We start from the raw sequence: 1,497 nt of genomic DNA, 5'->3' as shown, positions 1-1,497 counted from the left end.
ACCCACACCCGGCGCCTGCCAAAGGCTTACTCCCTCCTCGCACCAAAGCGCCCCCGAGCTTCAGCTCCGCCTCTGACCCTCGCGGGCTGCAGTCACTCCTTGGTCCCTCCTTGGCGAAGAAGGAGGCTGCAGGGAGGGCTGCGCGCCCACCCCAGGCGAACGGAGGATAACCCAGGCGGTGTCCACGCCTGACAGTCAGGAATGGGGTGGGTGGGGGCACTTGGAGGAATCTGTATGCACAGGTTGTCCGGAGATTTTACTAGGGGGTTGGGGGTTGGGGGGGAGGAAGGGGTGTGGCATTCAGTGAGGAATACATTTTTCTCTTCTTTCTCCACTTGATTCACCTGGGGCCCAAACCAGCATGTCCTTCCTGCTCCTCCCCACGCGGCTGGCCGCCTCTGTCCCCCGGGAGACTGGAGAGTTTAGCAAGCCAGGAGGAGGAGCCTACCTGTGTTTCCTTCTCAGTTGCTCTCTTTGGAGCCAATATCACTACTTTCCAGGCTGTGCGTCCCGAGGAGCCCTGCTCACCACTGCCCGAGGAAGGTTTGGTAACCCCCTCCCAAAGAGCCTCCTCCATGCCCGTCACCCTGGGCACCTTCCCCTTGTGGGCACCGAGACTGCCCACCCTTTCTGAGCAGGGCGGAGGCCAGAGAGGGTGGTGGAGGGGCCAGAGGAGCCAGGGTGTCTGGTTCTCTGCAGGAAAGCAGGAGGCAGGCGCCAGCGGGTCCTGGGAGCTCTCCTGCCCAGCAGCCACAGCAGCCGGACCCTATTCATAGGCCTGCCCTTGGCTCCATCCCTTCTCTGGCTGCAGTGGAAAGGTGGTGACGCGTAAGGTGGGGCCACAAGCAGGAAGGCAGCCTGGGGTATGTTCCAGCTACAGTCCTGTTACCCAGACAGGTCTAGCCCACAGTCACAGCCAGTTAGTTAGGGTGGAGCTGGGTCTTGTGCCTGGGACTACAATTTCTAGATCCAGTGTCCTACCCACACTGCTCCGCATTCCCAAGGTTTTCAGGCACTGGATTATGAAGCGAGACAATTGTGCAATGCACAGCAGGTCTAAGGTTGGAATATGTGACAGGGACTTCTCAGCTGGCCTGGAACCAACCTCCCCCGGTCCTACTCAGTGCCCAGCTCGCTGTTTTTGAAAGTGGAGACAAGTCAGAGGATTAACTGGGACAGGACAATTGTGGGCCTAACACAGCCCACTGTCCTCGACATTGTTTCCTGGGAGATGGGCAGAAGCTGAGCTAACATTTTACAAAGGGCCCATCACCGCGTAGGAGAACATGGTGATGTAATCCCCACATCATGCAGGTATCCCCAGGGGGAGTGTCCGCATGCAACCCATCTTTTCAGGCAGGCAAAAGGAAAGAAAGGGGTCTGTATGGCTATATTAATTTTTTAAATAATTTAAATCCTTTTTTATTCTTTCCTTGCTCATCCAATGGACATGTAGTAAAAAAAGAAAAATTCTCACCCTGGGCAAATGGTCTTTTA

This window comes from Myotis brandtii, unplaced genomic scaffold (assembly GCF_000412655.1).
Source record: "Myotis brandtii unplaced genomic scaffold, ASM41265v1 scaffold17, whole genome shotgun sequence".
NCBI lineage: Eukaryota > Metazoa > Chordata > Mammalia > Chiroptera > Vespertilionidae > Myotis > Myotis brandtii.
This window is presented reverse-complemented; position numbering follows the sequence as displayed.